The following is a 16,893-nucleotide window of genomic DNA, read 5'->3' as shown; positions in this document are numbered from 1 at the left end:
CAGACTACACATTAGTCAGTAACCTGTCTGTGGTTCAGTTTCAAGATCAGATATTTTCACAAACCAGTCAGGAATGGGAAGGTCATTTTTCAAGTCAATTTTCGTCAGCCAATTTGACTGAAAAGTAATTTGCCTGTCATTCCGTAGTCTGTTGAGATATCCGTCTAATTTTTGTTGTAATCAACACACAACAGATTCATTGTTTGTTTGATACATATAACGCCTCACCTGACGATCTTAATCCATGTGCAAATCGGCCGTAAAATAAGAGTAAATTTCCGTCGACTCAACGGGGGCCATTTTGAAAACTTGTGGAACGTGCTGGCACCTGTGGACTGAGGCCAGGACAACAACACAAACTAACGAAACGACGAAATTGAAGAAAATTGAGAAATCAACAAGAGCCCCAAGGGGCACTTTGCGGCCAGCCTGTCAGCTTTTAACAAAATGGCAAATGATGCATTCTGTGGGTTAAATTTGTCCAAATACACGGCCCAGCTCATAGACTAGTCAATCCCAGGCTAATAATTTACACAATTCAATCGTGTTTTCATAAGTAGCACAGACAGCGACTGGAGCTGGCAGGAACAAATACCTCAGACTAATCTTTTCCCTTGGTCTAATTGATATAAATGTGGAATAGAATTGAATTTTCTGAAATTTGGTCAATAAAGCAAAATTTAAATGCATTTGCTGTTTAACCTTGTTCAATAAAGTAAAATTGAATTAGATTTGATATTTTTTGCAGAATAAAATTTGATTGAATTTGCAGTTTGAGCACATGGCTAATTAGCATATCAAGGTCATCCATCCGATTTGAGAAAAAGCTTTCCTGGACTTAGCACTGATATTTTCTGTAGTGCAAATAAAGATATTCCTCCCAAAAACCAAATCAACTAAAGATTTCACTTTCACAGAAATCGATATTGAAATACAATTTTAGATCTTAAAATAAAACCCGGAAGTAAAATGGTAGACGATACCGCAGGTTCACGTGAATACCTGCTGGAGTGACCCGGTACAAACTTGGTGAGAAATTGGGTTTCATTGGAGGTTTTTAATTATCATTTACAGACCAATCAGGACAAAAGCTCCCAAGTTCTTCAAATTTTTTGCGCATTTGAAGCCCTCCATCATCAAAATTGGTGAAGGATTTCCCATCAAACTCGTTTTAATGTTTGAAATCTGCAAAAACCAGCATCATAGCATTTTCTGTCCTGGCGATTTCGGGCCTTATTTTGCGTTCAAAGACAAATAATTCACGAAATATTCATTGGAAGTTAACGGGATTAGTTTCATTATAAGCAGGAAGCTATTAGCTTTCATATCATGCCTGGATTATCGAAATTGGATGAGAAATAATGAAATAGTAAGTGACTGAATTTGAGTAGTTTGTGAGCATCGTTAGCCCCCTATTTTATATATGTCTATACTATAGACATTGGATTAACAGATTATTGTTTTTACATTACCTATAACTCTGATACGTATGGAAGCCCTTAAACGACATTACGAATTACATTTTACGAACTACGTTTTACGAATTACGTCTTACGAGTTACGTTTTGGGCAACCATTTACCACTACATTTCGGTTCAATTTATCACAAGAGGTCAAGGTTGTGGTGCACTCTCCGTGTCATTAATAACTTTGCGTAGCTTACAGGCAGAAGGCAGCACTGTAATGTGATCGGTTGTAATTATTTGCCGAATGCTTCAACTATTAACGATGATGGATGACTTTGCAGTCCAAACGCTTTGCTTTCAAATATAAATATATATATTTTCATTATTAAAAGCTAAGACTTGTTCTGATCATTTGTAACAATTGCACAATTGTATCCGCACCGATATGGAGTCAAATTCCTTTTTATCTCCATGAACCCCGAATAATTTCCAGTTTTGTATTGTCTTAATCATCGTGCGCTTGCCAAACAGGACAGTGTCAGGGTTTGTAATTTATTAATTAATGAATCCGGGCATATGCAGGAATCTCCATACTTTTAATCACTTGAAATTATCATAAGTCACTTTTTGACTTCCTTGGTCTCATTATTACTCTATATTGTAATAGAAAATGCATACGAAACTCCCTCAATTTTACTACTGATATATACATATATATATATATATATTTCGAAATGCAAAATAAATTCAGTCAGATTCATTCTTCGTCATGATTCGACTTCATTGCAAAGCCCGTGTTTTTCCGAAAAACTGTTGAAGCAATAGCCAATATGTCAATGGAAAACATTCGTAAAACGTAATTCGTAAAACGTTTAATTCGTAAAACGTTATTTGTAAAACGTAATTGTATAAGACCTTGACCTCACACGACATACGAAATGCAGGGAGCTCATATGGTAAATCGTTAACGTAACTTGAATTTGTAAAACGTAAATCGTAAAACGTAATTCGTAATGTCGTTTAAGGACTTCCATACGTAAGGGCCCAAAACGTAAGTCGTAAAACGTAACTCGTAAGACGTAATTCGTAACTTGTAATTCATAAATTTTACGAATTCGTAATGTTGTTTAAGGACGTAATTCGTAAAACGTAATGTCGTTTCAGGGCTTCCATAGATACGAGCCCCTGTGGTTGGTACTAACGTTAGTCCTGGTTAGACTTAGCAGTTGGGAACACTTTCCAAAAACGGCTTATTCTGCCAATTTGGTGTTTTCCGCCAATAACGGCAGAATCAGCCGTTTATGTATCACTCAGTTTTAAACTGCTTCTGCCAATTTAGCCATTTTTGGTTTGTTCTTAAAAAATGCCATTTCCCCCGTTTTCAGCTGTTACAGTTTAAAACTACATCGCTAGAAAAGGCGTTTTTAGCATAGATAGTTTTACAGGTGCTTTTTATAGTGCTTATTTCAATGGGAGTCCCTATTATGACATCATCGCTTTTCTGCTGGCATACATTTGTATATTTGGCCGAAAAATTAATCTCATTGATCCATTCCAGGCTTCAAGAAAGAATTAAATATAGGCCTAAATATACAGAATTTCCGATGGCAACAGTACTTAAATTCGGTGCTTTCTGTATACCTGTAGGCCCTATTCTATGTAATAAATATATACATACATGTGTCCCAAATTGTTTCGAAAATGTTTTTTGTATTTTGAAATGAGTCTGAATACGGCTGTATCTATTTTGAGTGTTGTAACGTCAGGGACCACCAATTCATTCAATCACTATCCATCACAAGTCCAATTAGCTGGGAGGCATTGAAGATGTAAATTACCTTCAATTAACCAACATCATATGCAGTCACAGTCTGCTAATATATCCCTCAACCCTTCTATGCTTTATTAGACAAGTTAAGACCATGGGCAACACTTATAAACTAGATTTTAGATACACTAGTTTATACGTCCATGATTGATTTGTCTTATGAGAATGAAAATAATAATAATAATTTTATTTCTATTTTTAACATATAATATTTACACATCCGTTCACCTCAGCAAATTAATTTTTCTATTCCTAAAAAGTACCGTGTCGACACTAGGGAAAACGTTTAAGTGGGTGGGGGAATCCTCATAGGCCTATATAACAAGTGTACTGCCAATAATGGCTTAATAGTTTATGGTTATGAAACTAACTACGCCAGAAATGGGGAATTTTTTATGTGTACCCATGGCAACGTTTACTTGAAAACTTTATAGTAGTTTTTAAAACTAGCTCCCACATTAATTTTTAACAAAATCATGATTAATAAACTTGTTTCATGCTGAAGAAGTTTTGAGAGTTTTCCCGGAGGTTTTGGGCTTCAAATGACGTTATCATTTAGAAGATGTAAACTTGACCACTTTACCTAGCTCAAAAATTGGCGTTATTGCACTTTCGTACCCCCTCCAAAAGATTTTCATTTCTGTATATTATTAATCAGGGAGGTTGTAGTTTGACCAAAAAAAATTTTTTCCAAGTCAAAATTCTGATAATTTGGGGCCGATTTCCTCGACGGGTCGGCCATGTTTCCGCACTAATTTCCACCTAAAAAAATTTGAATAAATGTCTCAATAAATTTAATTGAACTGACAAAATTTCGTTTTTGGGCATATAACTTTCCTTCTTCAGAACACGTCTTTTAATCAATAGCTACGTGTGAAAATAATGCAAACATACGCGTAGTTTTCAGAAATGGTTATGTTTGAAAACATGGTTTTTTCAAACTTTTAATGTCATGACATTTCAGTAGAGGGTTAGAAACTTTGATTGACATCCAATATGGTGTCATTGACGTCGCAAGTCGGCGAATTTACACGCAATTTAGGGCCCAAAATATCAAAATTTTAATATAGAATAAAATAAATTGCCCATGGACAAAGTGTGGTTTACCTTGAAAGCTAGAGGTTGTTTGGAGTAAGGGCATTGCTTGAAAAATCTTTTTAATTCGTGACTTCAAAGTTCCACAAGTGTATATTGTATTTCATCTTTCTTAAAGAATTATTTTGTAGTCAAATAAGACCAAAGATATACATTTGGTTACGGTCCACATCCAAAAGTTTGTAGGGTACAGGTAGGTGTGGCAGGGAAATTATTTTATATTTTCAAAAAAAATATGTTTCACAATATGAAAAAAATATTCAAATAGGCCTAAGGCCATCCCAAAATAATTGTCTGTTTGCCGTAACACCGACTCAACTTTTCAGGATGAGTCGGTAGGTAAGAAAAAATTCTTTTTGCTAAATTTTTGGGCAAAAAAAAACAAATTTATCACCTTTTTACATGGAATCAATATCGCAAAAATCATCTACGTTGTGCACGGGAAATTTGTCTAATAGCGTAGATTTCGAGAATTATTCTAAAATTATAACTTCGTCTAGAGCGTCATCTCTGTGTTAAAAATGAAACAGTACATTGAATATGTGCGCGGTTTTACGTTGCCAGCTTTGATATAGTCACTATGAGAATGAATGGCAGCTTATTGGAACTCTGCCAGTTTCCTGGAAAACTTAAATTAGGCCACATTGACAAGGCATGTTTTCACGCGATGCACACTTGAATTCAAACATATATAATATGTAGCTCATACGTAGGCAGTGGGTCGGTCGGCCGTTTTTATCAAAAATAAAATTTATTTCAATGAATCCCAGAAACTCAGCGAGCACAGGTGGAGGTCTTGTGTAAGTGAATGTTCGCTTACACTTCAATGTCAATCAAAACAATCTCCGGGTATTAAAATGAAACAATACCTATGGCGGATGTGTGAAACAATTACATCCTCACCAGCAATGAGCATTTAAAATTCGCACGTATACGGCACCAAGTCCAATGAAACGTACGCCATTCTATGGCTTTCCCATAATTATTTTAGTAGCCCCGTATATCCCAAAAACAGCCAATCCCATTCGCTCGTAGAGACGACACCCCCCAATCGAGGTCATTGCAATTTTATACGCGAGAGCTAAGAATTTTCCCGCCAAAAACAGTTTTTCGTAGAATTTTAACTCAGTTGACCATATACATCGACGGAGGTTCGCCATGTCTTCAATCGCATCGATTATACGTTTAAGCCGAGAACCAATGAAACAAATGCTCACATAAAAAAAAAATGTACCGCAATTTTACATGAATTGGCTCAATGCCAACCTCATATCGCTGACAAAGGTAAACCAAAAAGTAAGTTTTTTGGTCAAAAGTTACTGATTTTGAATCCCTAGACCTCCCTGATAATAAATATGCAGAAAAAAGAATTTTTGGGCGGGGGGTACGAAAATGCAAAAGCGCCCAAAAATTTCCATCCTAGCGTCATATGAAAGCTTATCGTCTACTCGAGATTATGATGCAGGGATGAAAACGGAGTAGTTTGAAAAACGCGGAAGTAAGTAAAACTACGAGAAAACAGCTGGCTTAGCCAGCAGTTGCGAGCACCGAAGGTGCCAAGCCCCTTAAGGGGGGTTTGGGGGTCCTCCCCCAAGAAAATTTTGAAATTTCAAGGGGTTCTTGGCGCATCTGAGGTCCATTATCCAGCATTGACTAATGACAAAATAAGACTGCTACCGCGCGCCGTGAATCGTTTGTTGTTTATGTCTGGAGTCAATGAAAAGGATGGCTCCGACAATATCCAAATCTTAGATACATATAGTGAGACCAGTTAGGTTCGAATCCCTGAGTCAATGGTTGAGGGGTCCAAAGCGGAGCCCCTATCTATGATTTTCCTATCCATCGCTCAGGACCAACACAAAGTGCGTGGATTGAAACAATGACTAATTTTATCATTGTTTACGTATATATATATATATTCCTTGTTGAATGAACGCGCGACCGCAAATTCTAAATATAAATCTCCTGCGCAGCGCCAGCGCTATTATATACAATTATTGATTTGTTGAAACTCGCACTGACATGTGGCTTTAGACAATACCGATGTTTCGCAACGATGTTGTATACGAGAGTTTAAGAGATCGTAGCACCGGTTTTATAAGACCCTTTTACGGTCTGTGCATTAAGTGTGCTATGATCTCAACTCAGAACTTTTCCTCAAAACTATAACCACTACCAGGTACCCCCCCCCCCCCCGTATTTTCTCAACGGATCTACATGAATCACACGAATGATAAAAATAGATATCCAACCGCGGATTTCCGTGTTTCCGCGTAAGATTTTCATCCCTGATGATGTCATCGGCGACATGCACAAGTTGAACCGGAAGTGCACTAAAGACTTTAAAGCAAAACTCGAAACTTAGTGAGCTGAAACTGGCTGATAAAGCCATAAACGACTGTGAAAGTTTCAAAATTGAGTGATCCATAAACGGTATTCTGCCGTTATTGGCGGAAAACGGCAGAAATTGGCAGAATAAGCCATTTTTGGAAGGCAGTGGATATTTTACAGTATACGGTCGAGTATTTATTTCCGCTATTTTACCGTACATCGTCGCTGATTGGCTGATTTACGCCGCGCATGCGCACAGAGGTGCGCGAAATTCGAGGAAAGTGTGGAGAACGGAGTAGAGAAAATAGAGCGGTTAGACCGAGACTCGAACCCGGGCCAGGGCTTACTAGTGCAGTGTCATACCACTAGACCACCGAGCTCACTGACAACCAACCGAATGTTTTAACTAGCTTTAGTACCTTACCTTACCCTAATCCTATCCCTAAGGGTAAAACGGAACCCTCTGGACCCTCTTCTCACCCTCTCGACACTAACCCTATCGAAACCCTAACCCTAAACCGAATATAATGATTTTATTTTTACTTTTTATAGTTAATATTTTATATATATAGTAATAATGTACGGTAAAATAGCGGAAGTAAATGCTTTGCCGTTTATGGTTAAACATCCACTTCGTTTTCGGAAAGTGTTCCTGACTGCTTATGTCATCACGGTCATGACGTAGTTAGTTAGGGTTTTCAGATCATGTGATCAAAACCGGCCATAGTGGCGTAGTCCGTGAGTTACAAGCTGTTGGATTCCAGCCAACTTTAGATTGTTGATTGACAAGTGCGTGTATACTCTTCACCGCGGATTTCGAAAAATGCAGTTTTGAGATGCCCATCTTCTAGGCGATCGCGCAGAAAAGGGGCGGGACTGGGGATCACGAAACCTTCACAGGTGTTTTCAAAAGTTCTTGATTTACATCCAGGTATGCCGTACTTGTTTGTACCGGCAATTTTACCGATTTTGTGACATTTAAAGATTTTAACGCAATATATTTCATCAAATCGTGAAATTTAGAAATTGATTCTCCTCCAGGTGGGAAAATAGAGTAGTTTTAGTGTATATTGCAAAAGGTTTGATTTGATTTAGTTTGATTCGTTAAGACATCGCTCTCGACATTTGGGGTAAAGTTGGGAAGTATAAAAAAAATTGCTACATCCGGGCATTTTCATTCACTTCCGGGTTCGCGTAAGCGTTTGTTTACATCTGTAAATCAGCTGTTTACGCTAGTTTTAAGTTGTTTCAAGTCATTTTCTCTCAGGAACAATGAAATTTATGATAATTATTTTATTTTAAGCAGTTTTGGGGATGATGTCGCCGATAAAGCTCAAGAAATCCCGTGTGTCATTCTGAAAGCCTCAGGCCTACCTCATCAATCACACTGAAAGATCAGCTAGATGAACCCCCTGCCTCTCCCCAAAAAAAATGTCCCTATAAAAACTAAACTGAAAATACAATATTTATTCATTAAAAAATCATTTATTTATGTTTTTCAAATTAATGATAAGCTAAAATTGAAACGGCCAAAGCTGACTCTAAGTCAATTATCATGGACTCTTTGGCCGCCAAAAAATTTATAATTGCTGTATTTTATTGTTCATATCAAATTCTCAATCCACAATTCCATTAACTTATCTGTATTGAAGCTTATTTTGATCATCCTCATCATAGTTCTTTAGTGTCACCTGCTAAAGATAAAAGTTTCAATTAATAGACCCTTCTTCAAGTACTTTATATACCATAAAGGTTCTTTCTGGATCTTCTTAAGCTACGATGATCCTTTAGGCCTAACGCGACTTGGCCTAAATTTGAAATTCGAGTTGTAACTTGATCACTAATATTTTCTTACCAATCAACTGAATGCATGAATCCTGATCAAATAGAGGAAGCTGGAGTAAATACTGTCAGTTTGATACCAATCATGATGCGTTTTTGGGTGTGAAATACTTTCTGAGCGCCGGCAACCACTTTGATCCAAGGGATCAATTGTTGCTATAGTGGTTACCATGGCAACCGATTTTTTATATGTTGCGATATCTGCGATTTATTATGGTCGGATATATTTATCCCTGTAAAGTGGTAACACAAAATAGTAAACATTTATCCTCTGTTTTTAGCAGATAAATGCCTGGATCTGGCAACCAGCCAATTAATTAAGCTAATTACCCTTAATTGGCTTAATTAATAAATTATCATAATTATTAATATTAATAATCAATAATATTTATTATTATTATTATTATATACAAGTCCTCAGGACAATTCCTAAAGATATACAAGTTTCTTTTCTACTTTCAATTGTTACTTAACTAAGAAATTGATCAACATTTGGTCACCATTTGACCTTATGACCTTTAGTTCATTTCCTAATGCAGACACCATGGCTGAGAAGTGCGTTTTTCAGCCGACAAATTCCTTCATAACTTTTGAACAGCTTGACCGATTTTAGTTCTGTAAATTGCTATGGGTATGATAGCAGGTTAGGTGTCCCTAATGGTTATGTACCTAACCTTACCATAACACTATTCTTTACTAACACTAGCGCCACCCAGTGGATAGGTGACCCAAACTGCAGTTACACGTTGCTATGATCTTATATTAAACCCTATATTAATCTTTCATTTAGGCCTTTTAAATTGTTTCTATAGTGTTTGGAAAATTTTCACTTGAAAACCCTAAAAGTTAGTAGGCCGTTTTTCAGTCGCAACATTTCTGCTCAACTTTTCTTCATGAATTTTGGCAGTTATTGCCACAGGGACTTGTCACAATTGATAGTGAATGAATATAACCAGTATCAATGACCAACCCCAGTATCCCTGTATAAAAAAACAAGGGTGGCAACTAATCATCGATCTGAAAATGACCTCTCCACTTCAATCGACTGTAATTCCTTAACCGATTCACATGAAATTAGCTTTAATACAAACTAGAAGACTTTCTGCTTCCAACGAGCCTATAACGATCACTGTACGACAAATATCTCACAACGAAATTGGCGTTTATTTATGGGAGAAAGCTCAAAATGGAGGTGTACAGATTCTATGGTAGACAGCAAAAATGGCAGCTTATTCACTTCTAACAATGATTTCTATGTGAGATCTCTATGTGAGATAACCCAAACAAACCATACATATTCTGAAACGAGACAGTCATACCTTTCCAGCTGTATCATTTATTTGTATAATCCATGCAGTTACAGAGCTTACTCACGATAGGTAAAACACAATATCCGTGTTGACGCGATGAGGAGAGAATCCCACAATGATAATAAAAAGTCCGAAAATGAAACTTCGAGATAGTAGTTTATTCAACGTTTCGACTATATCCTAATAGTCATCTTCAGGAATAATGAGATACTACAGAAATTATGAGATATATATACAATCCAGGGACAAAGAGACTAATTCAAGTAATCAGAGATGATACAAACTAAAGGAAAATTAACGTAGAAACAGTTACACGCTAAAATAGATTAAAGGGAAGCAAACTAAGGGGTGATTATAAACAACAATAGTGAGTATAAATATAAATGAAACTTAAAGTCAGTAGTAAAAAGAAAGACAAACTAGGGGGCACTTAAAACAAAGGTGAATACAAGTTAAGTCAGAGACGAAATTGATGAGAGAACAAATAACAAATAATCAAAGGGGAAATCAAGTGTTGAGTTTAACCAGTTTACAGAGGAATTTTGATATAAGTTTATTATGGGGTGAAAAACCATTGTTAAGGTTTACAACGTTGTTCGAATTTTCAATAATTAATGCAGATTCCAAAATATGTCTTCTAGTTTTATCGCTGCAAGGGTAAACTAATTCAGCATTAGCAAAATCAAAATTGTGTGAAGTCTGAAAAACATGACTAGCAACTCCGCTTTCAGGTTTAAAGTTTTTTACATCTAATTTATGCTCTTTTATGCGTTGATTAAGATTCCGACCTGTTTCTCCTATATATACTTTGTCGCAAACTTTACAAGGTATTTTATAAATTCCACAGTTTAGGGATTCGGTTTTCGGTTTGTTGTTAATCAATATGTTACTAAGTTTATTATTGTATTTAAAGATGAGTTGTTTATTTAGTGACCGAAGAGAAACTTTAGAATTCTCGAGGAAAGGTACATACGGTACAATGATAGGCTGTTTATCGGTAGCCAACGTAGGAGTTCTAAGGTTGTTATTTCTAAAATGCGTAGTACGAGCTTTAAGTAGAGCTTTTTTCAATAGGAAATCGGGGTAGGCAAGTTTTTTGAGAGATTGGTTAATATGGTGAATTTCATCGGGTAGAAATGAGGGGTCGCAAATTCTCAAAGCGCGAAGAAATAATCCTTGAGCTAAACCGAGTTTAATATCCGGAGAAGTAAAAGAGAAGTAATGGAGGTAGGATTCAGCGTTGGTAGGTTTCCTATAAACCGCGAATTTCAAAAAGGATCCACAGTTAAAAATCAAAACATCCAGAAAAGGTATTTTACTATTAGATTCCCATTCATACGTAAAAGCCAGAGACGGGTAAAGGGAGTTTAAATATATAAGAAAGTTATCTACATTGAAGTCAAAGGGAACCAAAGCCAGAACATCGTCAACATATCTGAGCCAGATTTTAGGGTGAATATCAGTGTAAAGAGGCAATATTTCAGATTCAACATGTTCTAGGAATAAATTAGCTAGAATAGGACTTAGAGGATTTCCCATAGCGATACCGAATGTCTGCTCGTAAAAACAATTGTTGAATTCAAAAAAGGAGTCCGTCGTACAAATAGAGATAAGGTCGATGATACAATCCGTAGGAATGCCGAAGTTAATGTTAAGTGATGGTAATCTGCGTTTTAAGAAATCAAGAGTAGGTCCAAGAGGAACATTGGTAAAAAGGGAAGTAACATCAAATGATATAAATTTGTCGTTGCCAGGGATAATATTCTTAATACGTTCAAGTAAGTGTTGATTATGGCGAAGGTGCGACGGAGAGAACGAACCGAGCACCGGAGATAACTGTTTCGCGAGAAATTTAGATAACCGGTATGTAGGAGAATTACAATTGGAGACTATAGGGCGCAGTGGAACATTATCTTTATGAATTTTAGGCAAACCATAGATATATGGTAAAGAGGGAAGACGTGAATGGAACTTATTCAGAGTTTCTTTAGCGGAGGGGAAACGTTTAATAATATCCGAAAGACTTCTGTTGAAATTAGCTTGCATACGAGGAAGAGGATTCGATTTAAGTTTCTTATAAACACCAGGATTATCCAAGAGAGATTGCATTTTAACATTATTATTATCCAGATCTAAAATCACAATCTTGCCACCTTTATCAGCCTTAGATATTTTAATAGTCTTTAACTTCCGTAGTTCTTGGAGGGCGAGCCGAAATCGACGAGGTAGATATTCAAAAAGGTTCCTGTTGAGTTGATCGCATATAGCCTGTAGATTCATGAATATAAAGTTATAGTCCAAACTGTTCGGAGATGATTTGCGATATTCCAATTGGGTGACAAAGTCTAAAACATGTTTATCTTGATGAGGAAGAGAAAAATTCAAACCGTAGCCGAGAAGTTGACACTGAGTAGAAGATAACGTGGTTGAAGACAAATTTACTATGTTTTCGGTGTTGCTAAATCTAGTCCAAGGGCTGGAATCAATGAGTTTATTCAGTTGGTTGGTAAGATCCACGGACTTTCTGTGCTGATGATATTTTCCAGAGCCTTGAACAATAGTGGAGAACGATTCCCAGAGGAATAGGTCCGGTACGTGTGACTTCAAATAATTTTGAGATTGACGGAATTTATAGAACTGATAGTTACAGTCTTCCTTAGCACGATCTATAGCGAATTTGAGTTGCTTGTTAGCTTCGGGTGGAAACGCAGAGCTGGAGTCGTATTTCCAAATCCAAGAAAGTGATCGCGGAACCACTTTTTCGGCATAACACTCCTGAAGGAACTTGACTTTACTTTTAGCAGTCCTGGATTTGATATAGCTTAGTAGCTCAAAATACGAAAATGAGGAAGGAAACAGCAAATTCAAATCAAAGTCAAATTCACAACATCTTTATTGGAAAAAAATCAATGAAGAACATAAAAAAATCAAAAAACATTGATAAGAAATAAGTTTGTTAGGGTTATCTCTAAAAATTTCACATAGAAAATATTGTTTCAAGTGAAAAAACCACAGGGATTTGGCGATGGGCTCGGGTTTTCTTTCCGGGTTGTTGATAATCTCGCGAGAATGGCACTAAATATGAACTGCGAATAAATTCAAAATATCATGGAAATACCTGTTGTTTATATTGTTTATTGATCCGCTATAAAGTTCCGATAAACAATTGGTCGTTAAGGATCATCATCAGATGGTCGCAACACGTTACTATATAAAATCACAAGGGGTGAAACGCCTTCAAGTCGTGCCAGCCAGAAAGTTGGGACAGTCACGTGACCTTAACGCTTCTTATTTGAGTGAATGTGAACCTGAAACATCTAAGATGGAAACTATGATACGACAAATATTTGAGAATAACTTACATTCAAATGCATTTTTTGTCTATGAATTGTATATTTGATCATAATTTATTCTTTATGAGTTATTAATTTCATATGAATCATAATCTGACAATTGATATCCATCTGTGAATATGTTAACTTTTCATGTTAAAGTTTTAAATGTGATGACATCATCAGAATGTCACGTGACTGTCCCAACTTTCTGGCTGACAATTTAAGTACAGCGGAGGCCTGGCGTTTCATCCCTTGTGATTTTATATAGACCATCACGACCGTCTGATAATGATCCTTAACGACCATTTTTTTTATCAGAAATTTATAGCGGATAGATAAACAATATAAACGCAAGGTATTTCTGTGATATTTTGAATTTATTCGCAGTTCATATTTAGCGCCATTCTTGCGAGATTATCAACAACCCAGAAATAAAATTGCCATTTTGCTGTCCACCATAGAATCTGTACACCTCCATTTTGAGCTATCTCCGGTAAATAAACGCCAATTTCGTTGTGAGATATTTGTCGTAGGCCTACAGTGATCGTTATAGGCTCGTTGGAAGCAAAAAGTCTTCTAGTTTGTATTAAAGCTAATTTTATGTGAATCGGTTGAGGATTTTTGGAATTACAGTCGATTGAAGTGGAGAGGTTATTTTCAGATTGATGATTAGTAGTTGCCACCCTTGATTTTTATTATACAGGAGGGATACTGGGGTTGGTCACTGATACTGGTTATATTCATTCACTATCAATTGTAGTCAGTAACCTGACTGTGGTTTAGTTTCACGATCGGATATCTTCACAAACCACAGTCAGGAATGGGAAGGTCATTTTTCAATGAAATTTTCGTGAGTTAATTTGACTCACGAGTTATTTGCCTAGCATTTCATTGTCTCTTAAGATATCCGTCTAATTTTTGTTGTAATCAACGCACAACAGATTCGTAGTTTGTTTGATCCCCATCAAACCTCACCTGACGATCTTAATCCATGTGCAAATCGGCCGTAAAGTGAGAGTAAATTTCCGTCGATTCGACGGCGGCCTTTTTGAAAACGTGTGGAGGGTGCTGGCACCTGTGGACTGAGGCCAGGACCACAACACAAACTAACGAAACGAAACGACAAAATTGAAAAAATTAAGAAATCAACACTTATTCACATTTTCTTCAATCAGAATTTATTTTTCATCATTTATTGTGGAAAACACGAAGATTTGAAATATAAGTTGGAAAACTATCCAAAAAAAAAATTGTCGTTTCGTCTTGAAAGTTTTAGGCATATAAATCCTTATAGGTCACATAGTCTATCATGCATAGGTTACTGACTACAGACCTCCCTGATTAATAATAAACAGAAATAAAAAATTTTGGGAGGGGGTATGAAAGCACAGGGGCTTGTAAACTGGCTTGGATTTTACTTCCGGGTTGTTGATAATCTCGCGAGAATGGTGCTAAATTTAAACTGCAAATAAATTCAAAATATCACAGAAATACCTCTTGTTGATGTTGTTTATTTATCCACTATAGAGTTTCGATAAACAATTGGCTGTTAAGGATCAGTAATAGTATCAGCGGGCGCGACACCTTACTATATTAAAATAACAAGGGATGAAACGGCTTCGCTTTTGCCTGTGACCGTAATGATGCGGCGGAAACTACTGCGCATGCGCGGCAACTTCCAAATTGGATTACTTCGAAAGGTACCTGTGTTAGTTTGTGATTTAAGCCATTAATTGTGGACTGAAGTGAATAGAAAGTATATTTTTGAAGTGTTACTTTTTTCAACCGTGTTTTGCCTTTGGCCCTTCCTTGTCATCCCTAAAGTAAACGTTGGTGGTATAAGCCCATCCGATCCGATTAAAAAACTTAACCACCAACGATTAGGTAACTAACTATATCAATTGTGATAAGTCCCTGTGGTTCTTGCCGTGCCCGATTTTTGAATGAGGGCACCAAACCTTGCTGTAATTCGTTGATTATACTTACATCTGCAATGCACAGCCTCAGCCTCGGATAATTGGCTTTTCCCTGCATAAACACCACCAATTCAATTCACACTTTATTTTTTCGAGCCGCGATCTTTGGGTCAAAGACAACAAATTCAAAAACAAATTACCTTTATTGATATCGAACATTCCGCTGTTGAAGTTAGATCCTAAAGTCTAGTTCGTAAGCGTAAAATCTAGGTCATAATACGTGATGTCACGCGTTGCTCTAAGTTAAGTGGGTAATGTAAATGTAGTAAACAACAAGTCCACTGCCTACTTTAACAATCGCCAGTAACGCTGGCGGTACTAATGTAACCGAATAGGCCGGGCACAGTAACCGACTGGCTCTCCGGGCCAGATTTTCTCACAACGGCTGCGCCAGATAATATACCGCCGCTCAGTACTGGTCTACAGCTCATCTTCACCCGTCAAGGGATTCGAACCCACTATAGTCAGCCAGCCAATCATGGAAAATTCGACGATCACGGCATTTTTTGTTACAGCTTGGCATCCGGGCTCATTTGATAGCAGAGTATGTGGGCTATCATGTGTGGTGGATGCCTTTTACAATTTTTTCGTTTTTTGGCCTACAGGGGGCGTTAAAGTCAGACATTTTGAAATTAAAACATCTTCATTTTCATTCGTCAAGGAAATACACTTTAAACTACTTTTGCTAAATAATTCGAATATCTCATCTTAGGTTTGGAGTAATTTTACAATCTAAACCTTTTCTGAGTTGGGGGATTGCAGTGCATATAGCGCAACGTTAATTTTATGCATACATTCATTTGTTACCTAGTTACAGCAGCAACAATCGTGTAATATTCACTTGAAAATAGCAATTTCATATGAAATATTCATTTTAAAGGTTATTAGCTCAAATAGTGATGTTGTTAATGTTTTTTGTTGATCATTTTGATATTTCTTTAAACTTACTTATAACTCGTATGTACTTGGTCAATATCGGGATTAACTGTTTATTGGTTTCTATGGTAACAGCAATTCAAATCTGCGTTCTTCATCCGCCGTCAGAGGCCTACCGGTATTTTGGGCGTTGGGTCTTTCGTGACATTCCAAATGTTCTCAAACTTGCCTAAAGTCTTCGGCCATGTATTGGGCCGCTTATTACTACGTCTTGCTAACAATTGAATTGCAACAATGGTAACCCATGTACAGGCCTAAGTCTGCAGATTTAAACACAGGTCCACCGACTATCAGTCAGTGAAGAACCTGGAACTTTACTGGGCCTCACAAATTTAACATGACTTTAGACAAAAAGACAAAGGAATTAGTGCAAGCAGCTTACGCTGTATAATTAAAGGTTTTCTAGAGATCGAGCAAATTATTCAAACCCTACCGCCTCAACTGCGTCATTTCGCTTATGATTTAGAAACTATTGTCTGTCTGTCACGAAAGACCCAACGCCCAAAATACCGGTACCTGACGGATGAAGAACGCAGATTTGAATTGCTGTTACCATAGAAACCAATAAACAGTTAATCCCGATATTGACCAAGTACATACGAGTTATAAGTAAGTTTAAAGAAATATCAAAATAATCAACAAAAAAACATTAACAACATCACTATTTGAGCTAATAACCTTTAAAATGAATATTTCATATGAAATTGCTATTTTCAAGTGAATATTACACGATTGTTGCTGCTGTAACTAGGTAACAAATGAATGTATGCATAAAATTAACGTTGCGCTATATGCACTGCAATCCCCCAACTCAGAAAAGGTTTAGATTGTAAA

General features: G+C 36.7%; 1 protein-coding gene across 4 annotated transcripts in view; it reads right to left on the bottom strand.

Moving 5' to 3' along the window:
• Positions 1–15,189, bottom strand: part of LOC141899955 (protein Hook homolog 3-like) — a 114,947-nt gene extending 99,758 nt beyond the window's left edge. For 3 of the 4 annotated variants that reach the window (XR_012618651.1, XM_074786596.1, XM_074786599.1), the window contains exon 1: positions 15,134–15,189. The gene's annotated coding sequence lies outside the window, so the exon portion shown is untranslated. Of the gene's footprint in view, positions 1–12,930; positions 13,055–15,133 lie in introns of those variants that run through there. The other variant, XM_074786597.1, reaches the window with a different exon arrangement.
• Positions 15,190–16,893: the final 1,704 nt, after the last annotated feature.

Source organism: Tubulanus polymorphus, chromosome 2 (genome assembly GCF_964204645.1).
Source record: "Tubulanus polymorphus chromosome 2, tnTubPoly1.2, whole genome shotgun sequence".
NCBI lineage: Eukaryota > Metazoa > Nemertea > Palaeonemertea > Tubulaniformes > Tubulanidae > Tubulanus > Tubulanus polymorphus.
Note: the sequence above shows the minus strand (reverse complement) of the source record. Positions and strands in the feature narration are given on the sequence as shown.